Consider the following 16286-nt stretch of genomic DNA (forward strand, 5'->3'; position numbering starts at 1 on the left):
ATCATGGCTGTAAATAGGTGCTACTCCATCTACTTTACTGGAGAAGCACTTGTTCTTAAGATTTGTGAATCGAGCCCTTGTGTTTTTTCATTGTTAAAACATCAGATTAAGCAAATTTATGCTTCATCAAAAGAGGGTCACCAAAATTCCTTCTGAGCACCACAGTGAGAACATGTTTAATAGTTTTAATTAAATCTGGGCTGAGGTTCAAGTTCCACATACCAGGTTCCATGCACATCTACTAGTAGTAGAACAATAGCTGCAAAATATTTGCTGGAAATGAAAAGCACAAAAGGAAGCAATCTGAACAAGCAATATAAGCCATGAATAACACAAAGCAAAAGCAGATCCGGAGCCTAAGAAAAGGCCAACAAGGCAGGCAAATTAGCAATGAGAACTGTTACCCAACATTAACATCAAGCAGTGCTGGCAAGATTCAAAACATTCTGTTCAGTCCTAAGTCAAGCAATTTTCTCTCAAGTCAAAGGTGGTTTTTCCTGAGTAAAATCTGAGGAAGAACTACAGTACTGCGCCACACAGAATACCCCATAAAGTATTACTGTAGTCCTTTGTAATATCAAAAATGCATATAAAATGCCTTGAAGGATAAACAAAATAAAAGATCATGTTTTCCTCACTCAAGCACATTTATATTTATGAACCAGATTTTTTGCATGAGTTTTTCCTGTGGTCAGTGGTCATTGTGCATGCAGAAAATCCTACCTTCCAATATTCACCACAATTACCAGTGGGTACTGCAAAGTAGTGACCTTCTATATGTTCCTTAAAACACATCTTTACATACAGGGACATGTTTCAGAAGCAATGGCTGTGCTACAGAAAAGCAGCATAGAATCTCAATATTTATGATAATGGAGAACTCTGATGAGTCTCTTGCCACTTCTCTAAGTCCACCTGGGAACAGCTTCACATCAAAAACTATTGGCATCAAGATGATGCTCTGTAGGGTACTCAGATGAAAAACAATATATGAATTCTAGTATATCGCTTTAGTTGTGTGACTGAGTTCATTGAAAAATGAAGGAGCATTTTGAGTATTTTTTAATTTCTTTCACACCAGACTTGGACTAGGTATGTGAAGACACATAGAGGAGATAGAAAAATAATAGATGGCCTGAGGTGTATGTGTTGTCATTACATGAATTTACAGCAATATTAACTTGAAATTCAAAGTGGAGGTGAGGAAATCTCTAATATCTCAGTATTGTCGATTCTTCAGTGAGCAGTCAGTATTACTTTGGATTATGTACGTTTCACAGCTTTCCTGACATTCTCAGGCAAGCTGTAAATCTCACAATCAATACGTGTATATTTATTTAATACATATCAGTCCTGTACTTCACTGTATGTTTATAGTCTCAACTCTGGATGACAGGAAAACTGTCCACTGTAAGAACGTAGATTTGAAAGTGGTCTCTATCTGTCATTCCATTTTGTATCTACATATTTTTAACTACAGAATTGTAAACTGCTCCTAAAAATCTGATCCTTGTTATCTTAATTTCAAACCAAATCAGACAATGCAGCCACAGTTTTTTTTTCCAGAATTAATGGAGCTTTTTCAAGCCACTGATTTTTGTGTATTTCTCCCCACTTCAGTGAGTAATCCTCAGTGTTATTTTTCTAATGAAGTAACAAAACCCGCAAATTTTGAAATGGGTGAAATTAAAACATTGCCTGGCTTTTCAAGCCCACAAAATTAATTAAAGTGATGATTTTGGAGCTAAGATATTATCTTAGCAGGGACAAATCTCTGTTCAAATTCGTTGCCAGCTCTCTTCTGTGTAGTGTCTAGCTAACCTATCCCATACCTTTTACTGATACATAGCAAATAGCTTTGGTATATAGGTAATCCTGACAAAACATTTTAAGGCTATGAGGTTGTGAGATGTTTTGATAGAGAGAAGAGTGGTGTAAATTCCACTTAGCTGTTTGTTCACTGTTTTTCCTGACATTTTGCAGTAGTAAATACTGTGTAATCGCTACATAAATGAACTAATGCACATAAAAGCTCTGCTCAAAATGTGGTGGGTCTTACAAAGATCCCCAAAGGGATTTAATAACATCCTGTCTCAGATAGTCAGTGTCAGATGCATTCATTCTAATCACATTCTCATGTGCAAGGTTTAAAAATAATTAGTGTTATTTGTCAGATATACAAATGCAAAAGTTGATTTGTCAGCTTTTGTACTTACATGGGTTCTATCACTGGCAAATCAGAAATCAACAAAACATATATATATATATATATATATATATTTGTCTAAACAAACTCTGAATTTTAAAAGAATAAAAATGTTCCCGGTTCTGTCATTGTATTGTTTCCTTACTCAAAGAACAGTTGTAAGAAATTTGTAACTACTGAAAAATAATTTTAAAAGCCTATTTGAAACTGTTTTTAATAGTATCTATATACAAACAGCAGTTTACTATAGGAAAAATATCCATCTCAACAAACTGATGCTAAAGTATTTCAGATTACCAAATTTTAAAACCACTTTTTATTGTACTGTAGCATGATAAAATAACTAATTTTCCTTTTCTTTCTGCAGAGCTTCCCTTATCCCTCACTGAAGTGATTGAGACAGACTCCTGTGTCAAGTGAGGTTCAAACTTGAGCATACTGTTGTAACAGCCTTTGTTTCCTTGTCTTGTCCTAGAACATGCAGTACGTTACTTCAGATATTGTTTGTGGCTCATCTGACAATAATCACAGATGATACTCACAGACCTATAACAATTTTTATTTTTTTCTTAAAGTGGATTTCTCAGTGAGACATGATCAACACTTTATTTCACCACCCAGACAGGAACAACTAGAAATTTATCAGTTTTGGTGGCAGAAGTTGATTGATCCACTGTGCCTATAGTAAACTCATAGAGACTGCTTTTTCTATTTAGAAAATAATGTTATGACAAAGACAAAAACAATGAACCTTATGCTTCCACCTTCATATTTCACAGGTGAGTAAACTCTGTAGCTTGTGAAATTATGAAGATCCTATTTTCACATGCTGCTCTTCAAAAATACTTTTCATGCATGGATATACATGATTCATTTTCAAATGCCAAGGAAAATCTGAATGATTTTTTAAAAATTCTGCATTTTTCAGAAGCTTGAGAATTTCAAGGTTACTCCACTTGTACACGGAGAACTTACTGAATAGATTTTAATAGTCTCTAAGCAAAAGCCACCTCAAACTTTGCCCCCTTAAAAGGGAGAAGGATTTCTGCAGAACAGGAAAGAACATGTCCTGGTCTGGTTTTAGCTTTTAGCAGTGTTCTTTAAGACATGAAAGAGATTTTAAAGTCACTTAAACTGGGTTGTTCTAATATAATTTCTGGACTTACCCAATTTAGCCCAATTTAGCCCCAGTACAAAGAAGCTAAGCATAAAAACTGCTATTTTTGCTTCTATTAACACCATGCAGTTATTTTAAGGCCGTGCTTTTATAAACACTAGTAAGCCCAGATGAAACATTGACAGAGCAAGCTGGAAGAAACACAGGGACACCTTGGAACATACTGTCACGACTCTACCTCCACATCCCGTCCTCATTGCAGAAGCACGTGGCGGTGGTGCTGATTTAGCATCACAGACTTGTGAGATGCTGTCAGCTGTGCTCGCTACCTACTTTTCTACCAGTCATGCCAAAGTAGGTATCTGGCTGTCATCTCCATGGAACAAAGGCTGGAGCTGATAAAAATGTCAAACAATCCATTTTCTGTGAGGGGGCGGCAGTTCTATTCCTGGAGTTACCCAGAACTATCTATGACCACTGCATTAAATAATGTAAAGCTGCTGTAAGAACTGTAACAATATATTTTCATGAATATTTTAAATATAATTCTCTAATTGAAAAAGAGGATCCTACAGAATCATGAACTCCCCTAGTTGGGGTGATAACCTGGCACAAAAATTACCTTTTTTCTCATGCTCCTACTTGTCTTTTTTTTGCCCCACTCTTCTAACAAGCTGTTGCCATGACTTCTCTTCATCTCCAGCTTTGCCCACCTGTGCCTCCCCCTCTGCCCAGTTACTACAATCCCCGTTTAATGCATTTCTGGTATGATCACTGGCTTCTCTTGGTGCCTCAGCATCAGCTGCTGCAATGCTGCAGGTGAAAGCCCAACTCCATGTCCATTCTTGGGAAGCCAGACATTACATCAAGCTTCAACTGCCAGCAAGAGTCAGGGAGGAAATCTTGCTCAGTCTTGGAAACTCTTGGCCTGAGCACACTTAGCTGAGATTGACCTATATGAAATTTAGTTGCCAAACTCATATGTCTCTGTTAACATTTTTTTTTTCCCCAGATACTTTTAAAATATGCAATTCTGAATAAAAAACATTATACCACAAATTCAAGGCACCTTGCAAGACTCTACTGGCATATTTTGGGTCTTTACTACAAACCAGGAAGATATGAGGACTTTTTAATGAGGAAAATAATAGGTTATTTTTTGCTATAAGTAAAACAATTATTTTTTCAATTGTTATATTTTTGGAAATGTCTAAACCATTTTAACATAAAAAAATATTGCATGTAACATTTCAATTAATACATTTCAATTTTGCAAAGTGTTAAGCCATCTGTCAATGGAAAATTTTGGGTGACCTTGGCTATCAGTTCTGCTACCAGATTTTTAATTTCTGTCCTACTTAGCTATTTATCTATGTATATTTACCAAATCATGTGAGCATCCTTCTATGGATGCATAAGTATGTATTTAAATCTACAATTTTTAGAAAATATGTATGGTAAATAGTAAAAACCTTTAGAGTTAAATGTTTGTGCTCAGACTATAAAAACCTGAATGAATCACTGTATTAGGCATGTTGACAGAACAGTTGTAGGTTTGGAGCTACCTGTAATGTTTGATTTTGTTTGTTGATATCTTCAAATACATGTGTAGCCAAAACACAAATTATGTTCCATTCAAACACAAGGCAATTGGTTCAATACAGGTGTACCAAAAAAAATGTAATGATTTATGACTAAATGAATTAATAAGCTTTGTGTTCTTAAAATGTGAACATGTCATAGCCTATGTGAGTAATGCCATAGGAGAAGACATAAGCTAACCTGTTTTATATAAATTTCTAGTAAATATAAACTGGTTTAAGCTCTCAAAAGAAACCCCGGAAAGAGTCCACGTATTTCCAAACTTTTGATAAAGTTACTATGTTAACTGGTACACTAGTTTGCATATAAGTATCCACCATTGTCTTCAATATAGTCAGGCATTACAACAAAATCCAAGAATGTGTAAAGTTTTGCAAAGTTGGTGATAACTTCTCTTGGTACCAATCTAACATTTTATTGTGGTTATATGACTTCATATTTTGTCAGTCTTTAAATGCATGAAATATACAAACAGAACCGAAATTTAACAGCTGGCTGAGTACAATTTTACTGATGATTAGATTTGGGGGAAGAGAAACAGGTGCAGAAACACTTCTTCCTGCAACTACAGAAAAATATGATAGGAATTAGTCATTCAGTATCTGCATGGAAATAATCATAAATTGTTAATAATATTTCATTTTGAGTATCCTACTTGGGAAGCTGATAATCTGCATACTGTGAAAAGCATTAGCTAGCCTGACTGTCTTACATCTCATAAACTATTGGTGTAGAATAAAACCAGTCATACTTTCAAGGTTATAGATTGTTTTTGCAATGTATTCAATGACAGTTGGTAGTTTCTACACTGTTTAAATGCATTCTTTTATTTCCCATGTGAAGCATTAAGCATAAATATATAGCACAGGTGCCAAACTACACCCATTGTCTGTAGGTATGTCCCATCAGAACTATACATGCTTACATGTTTTATATGTTTCATGAGTTTTAGTTTTTGCAATGGTTTTCCAATGCTGTCAGTGATAACAGCCAACAGTTTCATTGAGGCATTTATCTTGAGGATGAGTTTTTGTGTGATGGGAGAATCCAGTGTTCATGAAGGATGTTTTTCCATGTGTAGGGAAACAAGTATCAGGCTGACCTAGGGGCTGTCCTTTCTTACATTTCCTTTGTATTCTTTTCTTCAACTATCTGAATAAGTGTTTCTAACTAGGCCATAATGGATCATTTTCCTCTATTTTCTTCCTATTTTAATTGTTTTGCTCCAGCATCCCAACAGCAGTTCCACTTCTCACCCTTTTTATAGTTTGACTTCAGACAAGATTTATATTACACCAGTTGCCCTCTCTGAGGGCATTTAAGAAAACTCTGTTTCAAAATGGAAAATACTATAGGGTAGCTGATAGTAAGTATCTGAATAAGATGACTTCTGTCTCTAGTAGTGAATTTTTATGAGTCTGAATGAGAAACATTTGGAGAAGATGTTCTGGATTCGTAATATGTAAGTATATAGATGCTCAGAATATCAGCTGCATAAATTGGTAATACATTTAAAGCTAACTTGTAAGTCCTTTATTACCAGTGTAATTCTCCCCCTTTCCTGTTTTTCCACAGTCTTGCTTGTATCCTTTAAGCTTGGGAATTTTGGATAATCACTGACTCATTTTGTGCTCCAGAAATGGACTACAGAAGAGGACTTTTCTAAATATATGAAAGTATTTATTGCATACATAAGCTGTGCTTGTACTTATATTTCGTACCTTTCCAAAATCCAGTATGATTTTTTTTTAAGTAGGCATGTGAATGCCTGAATAAAATCATACTGAATAAGGATTAGGCTAAATTTTACTGAGAATAGCAGCTCTTCTGTGTGAAGTTTTCGTCTGCACCTGCACAGATGCAGCAGTCCATGACTGGTGCCTCCAGATAAACTGAAAGAACTAATAATTACAAGACATCTTTTTTAAATGGCATGTTTGACTTGGTAAGTAGAATAAGCTAACATTTAAGACCAAAATATTATAAACATTTTACTTCAGATATCCTAAATTATATCTCATCGATCAATAACTTTTATTTGCCCAAGGAGTACACAGAATAAAGATAGGTTTTCTAAGCAAACTATTGGGTGAGGTGTTTCAGCAAGAGAGGGAAGTGCTGGCATGCTGGGAAGAGGGCAGGAACGTCTCTCTGGGAATGCTATCACAGTCACCTGTCCTCAAGACAGGGATTCAGTCTGGAAGAAATGGAGGGGAAAAGCTTATTCTGCGATTTAAAGGCATCTTAGAAACAAACTCAAAAACAAAGCTGGTCTAGATCAGTCCAAGAAAAGCAAGTCTGAGCGAGGATGCGGCTGCCCTTTTAAGATAACAGGGAAGGGAAATAATTAATTCCTCTAAAGAAAAGCGTTGGCTTAAGAACAAGTAAACAGAACTGGCTATGCTTATATTTTCTTCTGGAAATTATAAAACTTCTAATGATGGAACAACACAATTCTGGAACAGCCTTCCAGTAGGAATAGCAGACAAAAACACTTAGAAGACGGAGTATGCATTTGCCTGTAACTGCAGATAACTGCTCAAAAATGTTCATGTTCCTGCATATCTTCTTTTTTCTTTTTCCTTCTCTCCCTCTTTTTTTTTTTTTTTTCCTTCCTAAATTGCTTTTTCACAAAATGACTCTTGTCAACAGATATATTCTATTAGCAGGTCTCAGTCCTTCTGGATCTTACTCCTGGTACTTGTGGGAGATCAGAACCAAGCACCAACTAGGTACTGACAACGGCAGGACTCAGAAATGGAAGAAATCTCATTGAGAAGGCCAGTGTCAAGCAACCTACCTTTCAGAACTTGATGCAGCTAATGAATTTGTCATTTGATCTCTACTGAAAATACATTTATCAGTCCAACAATTTTACTTGTACACAATACAAATGCACTGCAGCAGAACATTTGTATTTTGAACTGAGAATACTATGATTATGTAGATAATATCTAGAGAAACATTCCCAGAAGATGCTCCCAGGCAGCTTAAAATCAATAGAAATGATGAATATTCCACATTTCTTCAGATTTTGTTTCTGATTTGTCTATATAACCCTTATCTTTTACCCCTGAAGAGAATGGGTGCTTTCACTATGGATAAATTTCTATGTCCCTTTTGCTGAGAAAATTAAGTACCGAATGATCTACTTCAGATATCTGCTCACCGGAGAGTTGGTAAATATGCATGTAAACAACTGCCCTAGAGTACTGTCTGAGCTATTTTTGTGTTATGGTTTGGTAGGTTAGATGAAAGAATTAATTAAAAAGAGAGAGAGAGAAAGAGACTAGATTTCATTTAAGAAATTGTTTTTCTTTATTCTGACTGCTCAGAAACTCAGCAAAGTCCTCTTCTCTTATCTGCCACCATAGATTTAGAACCTTTTTGCTAAACTCTGCTCTTAGTAAAGATGTTATTCATCACTGACTGTACCTCTGATGAAATAATTCATTGGAATTGCCTGGGCTGGTTGGCATGGAGTTTATCCCTTGTATATCCATAAAGGTTATCCCAGTCCATTTTACACTCTCTGGGACTATTTGAAATTGATTCTTTCTAGTTTTATGTGTCTTACATTATAAAGGACAGATTTGCTGTTGTCTTAGGGTATACTACATTCATTTTAAAGACACTTATATATGCCAGGCACTGTTACATTGGACTCTTGGGTATGTCAAATAAACAATATGGCTCCTGATGTAGAGGAAATCAATTCTCTTCTTTCACTTGACTTCCTCTCCTACCCTTTGCCTTTCTTATCTATTTAAAGATAGAGAATATGGGAGTCTCTTAGAATATTGGGGGGATGGGGGGGGATGGGATGGGGGTAGCATACAGTATAATGAATCCTTACCTCAGAATGGGATTTCAAGTAGTACAGTGAAAATCATAGAATCATAGAATCATAGAATATCCTGAGTTGGAAGGGACCCTTAAGGATCATCAAGTCCAACTCTTGACACCGCACAGGTCTACCCAAAAGTTCAGACCATGTGACTAAGTGCACAGTCCAATCTCTTCTTAAACTCAGACAGCCTCGGTGCAGTGACCACTTCCCTGGGAAGCCTGTTCCAGTGTGCAACCACCCTCTCTGTGAAGAACCCCCTCAAAGAAAATGAGAGGAATATTCTGGGAAGGTCTTTTGAGAAACCAAGGAAAAGGCAAGAAAGGACAATATCTGAAGGATGGCAGTCTTAGAGATGTATTGAAAACAATCCAATACTCTTGGATTTGACTGGGTTGAAATTTCAGATTAATGGCAAGACTTGAAAAATATTTCATTATTGTGAATACTACTTGAAACCACAAAAATGTTGATTAAAAGGTTGAATCTGAAATACCCAGAAGCCAGACCAGGCTTAGAAACAAAAGCTATGCAGAATTTCACCTCCCCACAGATGAGAGCTGACAGGGAAAGGGGCAGTGTTGGCTTGAAGAATCAGGCACGGTACTTGTGCCAGGGCAAGGGGCCACAATTGCTGTTTCTGCAGGTAGGCTGAATAATAGTTTTCAGCCTCCTCACAGCAGCCTTTCCCTTGCCAGTAGCAGTGGCAGATCTCTGGGAGAGGCAAAACAGGCAGCTGCCCCATCAACTGCATACTTTGTCTATGTCTGGAGCTGGCTCTGCAAATCCCATTCTGTTTATTTCAGGGCTTGAATCATATACTATACCTGGCTCAAGGCCCATTCTATGCTTTGAAAATGCTTTTGGGAAAAAAAAAAAAGGTGCTGCAAAACAAAATTGCCAGGTGTGAGCAATCAGAGCAGAATTATATCTATTATGAATGGACTGAATTATCTCCTTAAAAAAATATTAACTGTTGTGGAACATGTCTCATTTAGCAATTAAAAAATGTATATATTCAGGTGATTCTTATTACTGCTTGGCTAACTCCTGTCATGCTTTTTCATACATCCTTTTGAATGCCAGAACTGACTCTGTTGCAGAAAACAGTCTCAGTCTTTATCCAGCTGTACATCAGTGAGTCACGAGTACAAGACTGTTTTATTCAGTATAGACAATGTCTAACTATGATAACAGTGAACTAATGTATACATTTAAAACTACCGAGTTATAAAAGCAGAATGGTAAGGATTCATTGATATGGAAAAGACCTCTCAAACGGAGAGCATCAAGGATTACACGTGATACAACTCTGAAGTAGTACTTGGCTGAAGTGCAGGTGCCCGCCTTCTAGACAGGGATGAATACAGAAGGATTTCTCTCTAAAATCAGTCTCCCAGACACTGACAGTCAGGACTCTGAAGATCCCTGGGAGGCTGGACGGACCCAGAGCCAATTGGGGCTGGGCAGCTGGGCTCCCCAGCACTGCTGGGATTCCTCTGCAAGGCAAGAGGTACAAGTCCCTGGAGGAGCTTGGCTCATTCAAATGGGTTTGCAAATCCACCTAACCTAGAAGGCTGGGCAATACTGAGTTAGTAGAGAACCCAGCAGCTGTGACCACTTCTTTTTAAGGACCTAGTGATGATAGTATATGCCACACCCTTTTGGTGATCTGAGCAGGGAGCAGAACTTAATTCCCATTTGATCATTTCTATTTTTTCTCAGTGTATAACCTTGCTAGGTAGCTATTAATATGAACTTCCAGGCCATCCACTGAAACCTGGTGCTGGACAACTAGAAATACAGTCACAAAGATATTAAAAAAACAAAAAAGAAAAAGAGAAATTTGCTTCTGTAGCTCTTGCTGTCTTGACTATATGGTATTCCTGTCTTCAGCTGCTTACAGAATCAGGGCTCCTTATTCAGGTGGTCTGAAGGTCCCTTCTGGACCCAGGGACTTCTTGAGGCGATGTAGTGCCTGTATGCTGTGCCCAGAATATGATTTGGATCAGACATCAGAAGAGCAAGTATATGTGACTTTAGGTGTAGTAAGCTAATGCTAACTGCCCTGTGCAAATAACTTTTTTTTTTTTTTTTTTTTAATATATATATATATATATATATATATATATATATAGGATTTGGCTGCCAAGTGCAACTGATGGCTAATTAGACTTGAGGTCTGTAACACTGTTGACTTGTTACAGTACAAACCTGGAAACCAGGAAGTCTGACCTGGTAGCTGATCCCCTCGAATGAAACAAAAAACGTTTACAGGAAACTAGGAAGGCAGAGATTGCAGTAAGATTGTGGGGCCAGGACACCTGGAAATCTGGTTCCTACATTTGCAAGCTTTTTCATGACCATAACTGATTAGAATCAAATTCCCATCTCAGCCAAGAGATAGCGTTGTAATATTCCTTACTGTATACTGAGGCTCTGTGCCAGTCCTGAAGGAGTTGGAAGAGCATCATGTGGCCCATATAATCAAACCTTCTAGGCATGCAGCAGTCAAGTGATGGGGCGGACTGTTAAAATGTGAACCTGTTAATATGAGACTGTACTCCCTTATTTCTCATGTAATTATGGATGCTTTAACTTTCCCCCAAGCCCTGCTTAAAAGTATCTCCTTTGCCAGAAATATGCTACTGTTTAGTAGCTGAGTAATGTTTTTTGTCTCTTTGTAAGCTTCAGACTCCGGCCAGTTCCAGACCAAAGCTGCAGCCTTTTGGCTTCCACAAGCACAACATGTATTGGTTTAAACCAGGGTAGATAAAAGACTTGTCTCTAGGTAAAGGAACTACCTTGCTTGGCTTTGGGGCTGGTGAAAGCATCATATCTGATAAACCAACGCCACAGATCAGCTAATGAAACTGACAGGGAAAGGGTAGCACTTGGTTAGCAGGTAAGCATTCCTTCTGAGTAGCTGGCAGTGCCCTAAGTGGTATTTGCAGAAGCTGGCGACTACTTAATAATGTTATAGTCTGCAAAGTACCCCAGGGAATGTGAGATGAGAGAGGGGGTGTTTGTGAGAGAAAGAAGCACTAAGTTGAATGACACTATCTACATGTTTAAGGTAGCTCATGTGTGAAAGTAGTAAGTCCTTAATTATCAGATAGTTAATTCAGAAGAGCTTAAGTTTTCTTTTTGTTGTGGTACGTTTTCTTTGCTTTATACAAAGAGAGTTTCTGGAGCCGAAGGACTACCTCTCCCCTGCTTCATTAGTGCTGTTTGTACATTTCTCATTCCTGTGATCTCCTCTGCATAATTAGAACTGAGAGTAGAAAATTAAGAAAGGTTTAACTTTCCCATGCCTTTGTATTGCTTCAGTAGGGCCCAAGATCACAGAAAGGATTGAAATTTCTGTTCTGCCCATGCAATAGCTCTTCTGAAGGAAGGGTGACAACCTTGAATATCACTGGAGACAGCTCTGACTCACTGCTAATACTGTTGCAACTGGTAAACTTCTTAGCTCTTGGTATTAGAATTCAGATTTATTTTACAACACATTTCTCGATTTCTCTGCCTCTGAGCATAGCTACACAGCACATCTTGTTGCTTATTTCATCAGCAACTAGTCACTTTCTCTCAGTCTATCAGTCTTTGGGGAAGAAACCACACTCTTCCCTTGCTACTGGAAGGCTGATGCTTGATCCTGGCAGCTGTTTTACACCTTTAGACAAGCAATCTTCTTGACTGCTCATAGGAATATCCAGTTAAGGTCTTCATAGCTTTTTCCAGGAGAGATTTTTCTTCCTGACTCTCTTCCTCCTTTGCAAAGTGTATTTTAGCATCATTCTCAAACTTTGTACTGGCAACTATCTCCTTGCTGAGAAGTGACATCCTTTCACGGTCTAACGCCCAGTGTCTTGTTCCTGTCTTGTTTTCACGTAATCTATGTTTAACAGCTCCAGACATCTTGGCAGGAGGGCCAGAACATACTCGCTCTCTGTATTTCTTGGCCTCCTGATACGACAGAGTTCCTCTGCTCCCTATGGACCTTTGAAAGAACAAAGTGGAAGGGGAATGCAAAATCCTGTTCTCTTTCTCCCTTGCTGTGATCAAGTGCAATAGGATTGGCAGTTCCTGTACTCCCAGGAAAAGACATACTAAACTCTTTGGATAGCAAGAAGAACATCCTTTGCTGGCAACACTGGCCAACATCTGGGGAAGCTCCACAAGCAGTCTTTTGATGAACTTCCACAATTTATTTTCAATAGGGTGTATCTTAAAGGCACATTTTAACATTTTAGGATAAACTCCTGCCCTAGTGAAATTAACATTGAAGACCCAGTGGGAATTTAGGTATTTGTTTCTTGTCTGATTTATTGTGAATTCTTTGAACTATGGGCCAATCCTTTAGACAAACTTAACACTTTACAATCCTATCTTATGGTATGACAAGAGCTTTATGCTGTTAGGTAGATTGTCTACTTATAGGTTATGTGTTTATGTCCTGGCAGAGTCATGAACTTTCTGACTCCTAAAGACTAACTCAGGTGGTAGATGATGACACCTATTGTCTCACATTAAGCAGACCTGAGTTAACAAACAAACAAACCAAACAAACAAAACAATCAATCAAACAACAACCAAAAACAAACAAAAAAAAAATCAACATAAAAACTGTTGGAGAGCTCTGATATTTGATACCTTTTCATAGCTCTTCTCTTTCAACATAACTTGGAAACTTTTCAGCCAAACTGTTTTGGAGAATATGACTGAGCTATAGAAAAGGGAAACAGAGAGAAAAAGGAAAATTTTTAAAATAACTAGTGACGTTCAGTTAGCTGTGCATGTTTCTGGTTTATAGCATGAGTTACAAAGAATTAGTACATTGAATGTCAGTAGTAAGCATGGGAATAGCTCATTAAAAAAAATGTGGATTTTATACTCCTTTTAGAAACTCATGTGACCAATTCAACATATGCTAAATACTTCATTAAAGGTTAGAAAGGTTGAATGATGGCAGTACAAGTGGGAAAAAGGATTTTAAACAAGCTGAGGTCTCTTCAGATTTCTATAAATACAAGGTTTCTGTAATGGTAGGCAACATTTTTTTATTTTATAATATATACATTTTTAAATTTATTGTATGTATCCCAAAACTTTTCTGTTCATTTAGACCTGACAAAGTAAATGAATAATAAAATTTGAACAGGAAAGATAGATACAAATAAAACAGAATTGTCTGGATTTATTGAGCCCACTTGATGGTGTTGAAATTATTATTATTATTATTGCCCTTCAAGCTATAGTATAGTCCTTATAGTATATGTTAAGCACCACATAAGAGAGCAAAGAAACGAATTCTGCTTACCCACTAGTGATGATGTTGTACTCTAAAATTAGTGTCTCTACTGTGGTGTAGAACTACTTATATTGAACAACTCTTTCTCTTATCAGTAAATTAAATTTAAATGCATACGCAATGTGACAGCACTTAGTTAAAATGGACAGTCCCACTGATCTGGAAGGTAGAAACACATGAGGATCCTTACTAAAGGCAAACAAGGAGCAGGAAGGTGAATCACCACAAGTGCTGGGGAGGTAGCATATGTGCCAAGCGTGTTGGGGTATGCCCCCACAGCACCTGAGCCATGCGCCTATCTGACTGGTGGCAGCACAGTGTTTTGCTGGGAGGCTTTGACTTGCAGGTTAACCACCATAGGTAGCTGTGGGGACTGAGCTTGCTCCCAGAGCTGGCTCGCTCCAGGGTTTGCTGAGTGAGGACTGTCTGAATCACGCTTCAGAGATACCACTGGCACTGGAAGGGCAGAGAGAGAGGTGCCTGCTGTATAGCTCCTGAGAACGTTATTGGCAGCTTACAGCATGCACTTTTCCAGGTGAACTGCAATGGGGAAAGTTCTAAGGAATCTCCATTTAGAGAGAAATAGAAAGGTTAAAGGGTAGTTGACACAATATGGAGACAGAAGGAGAGTATATCTACCCCTTTCTTCAACAATTTTCTAGGCACTTGTTCCTTCCTCACACGCCACAGCGGAGGTGTTTGTTGCCTGGGGCAGCTACAGCCTCCAGCAGAAGCTCCTCTGTCCTCTGCACCATGGAAAATGAGCAGCTGAGTGAGCTCTATTAGTCACTCCATCCCTCCTTAAGACTTATTTCCTCATGGAACCTGGCAGAACCAGCAAAATCTGAAACCAAAGTTCTCTACAGACAAAGCTCCGACTGACGCCTCAACTCATGAGACTGACTTTTTTGAACCTACAGCAACTTGTACCAGGTAAGCTTTTGGCTAATGATATTTCACGCTGCCTTAAAAATAAAGATTATGTTATGGCCTGAGGTTTTGTTCCTCATCCCATTTGTTTAGTGTGACTGTGAGTACTTGGAAAAATATGAGGAAGAAATATTTTAAGTATCTGCAGTCTTGGAAAAACAGAGTGAGGTATCATTTGCGTGAAATACTCTAATATGTTAATTTAAAAGAAAAGTTGTATTTAGATTTGGGTGCTTAAGGTTAGGGCTATGTACAGAACCTTTGGAAAATATGCGTTGATGTCAGATCAGAAAAGTACTTTTCTTCTGGTAAATGACAGACATTAAGATTTTAGTCAAGTAATGCACTTTGGACCATTATTTTTCAATTGGTGTGCTTTTTTTCTACCCTTTATCAGAACTACTCGTGTCACAGGGCAAGGAAACCTCTCTATTTAAGAAGAGAGGTGGGGTAGTGGTGTTTCTTTGTTGTGTCCCTGGAGCATTTTTGGTGTTTGCAAATGCTAAATAAGAGAAGCTGGAACACTTTTTCAGATATGAGTTGTAGTGAGTAGTCTGCAAACAGTCTTTGGGCCAAAGCACCACTTGTGCTTTGGCCAGTGGGCAAGTACATTGCTGCTAATAAAATGTATACTGCATGTTGTGTTTTCTTATTTTTTCAAACAAAGGAATAGTTCATAATCACTAAGCAGCAAATTAGGGGTGTTTTTGCATAACAGTACAGAAGAATGTGCTTCATTCTTATAGTTCAGTAGCCAGATATAATATCACAGGCAATATTTGTAAAATACAAGAGAGGAACTTCATTTTTTCTAATCTCCAGCATCTTGGTGAACACAATGCTTTGAAACACAGCCTTTCAGAACTAATGCAAAGAAGGCAAATTTTAGGTTGCTAAATTATGAGCGTCTTCTGACCCATTGTTTTGCATGGATGAGGCACAGCAATAAAAGTACAAAAGATATTCAGTAGTTAATTACATGGGTTCTGCTGCCAGTCATAAAGGTAAACAGCTTATTGCCCTAATTTCCTTCCTTCCTACCACTCAGTGGTAAAGAAAGATCATGCTTGAAGGGCTATGAGATCTATTCACATTACACATTAAAAAGCAGAATGTGAACTATACAGTTTATCTTCCTCTATGCTGGATTCTCTGCCCTCCAGTGGTGTTTGGCCACTGCATCTTACATAGACTTTTTTCTCTTCCTTCAGCTTCTGACCTAGCCTTAAAATATAAACAGATGAAATCTCAACAGAAACCTAGCCTTAAAATA

General features: G+C 37.8%; 1 protein-coding gene and 1 long non-coding RNA gene across 12 annotated transcripts in view; one reads left to right on the forward strand and one right to left on the reverse strand.

Annotated features, from left to right (window-relative positions):
- BEGAIN (brain enriched guanylate kinase associated) overlaps positions 1-16286 on the reverse strand; it is a gene marked incomplete at its 5' end in the record, with an annotated part of 164064 nt that overhangs the window by 76616 nt on the left and 71162 nt on the right. The gene's annotated exons all lie outside the window — the stretch shown is intronic.
- Positions 14226-16286, forward strand: part of LOC311437186 — a 33465-nt gene continuing 31404 nt past the window's right edge. For 2 of the 4 annotated variants that reach the window (XR_014693346.1, XR_014693347.1), the window contains exon 1: positions 14317-15016. This is a non-coding gene — a long non-coding RNA (uncharacterized lncRNA). The other 2 variants (XR_014693345.1, XR_014693348.1) reach the window with 2 other exon arrangements.

Source organism: Aythya ferina, assembly GCF_964211825.1.
Source record: "Aythya ferina genome assembly, chromosome: 5".
NCBI classification, from domain to species: Eukaryota; Metazoa; Chordata; class Aves; order Anseriformes; family Anatidae; genus Aythya; species Aythya ferina.